This window comes from Sinocyclocheilus grahami, unplaced genomic scaffold (assembly GCF_001515645.1).
Source record: "Sinocyclocheilus grahami isolate Dianchi unplaced genomic scaffold, SAMN03320097.WGS_v1.1 scaffold2418.1, whole genome shotgun sequence".
NCBI classification, from domain to species: Eukaryota; Metazoa; Chordata; class Actinopteri; order Cypriniformes; family Cyprinidae; genus Sinocyclocheilus; species Sinocyclocheilus grahami.
Window position 1 is genome coordinate 1 of NW_015507597.1, and position 333 is coordinate 333.

Here is a 333-nt window from a genome sequence, read left to right on the forward strand (position 1 = left end):
ATTGGCCAGCCAACATGCCTGACCTCAGCAGTGCCACAGGCTGATCGTTTCCATGCCACACCTCACTGATGCTGGAGTTTATGCTAAAGGAGCCCCGACCAAGTACTGAGTGCTAGGGCTGGGTGGTATATAAAAACATTTTATATCTCGATATTGTAAAATTTGTTACGATATTCGAGATACATCTTGATATGTTTGCATTTGCTTTTAAATAATAAAAAAACATGATTTTCTTTTGTCCCCATTAAAAAAGTAAATACAAAATGTTTAGTGCAAATTTAAACAGTTAAACAAAATCTAGACCAAGTGATCGCTTACTGCTTTTTATTAAAT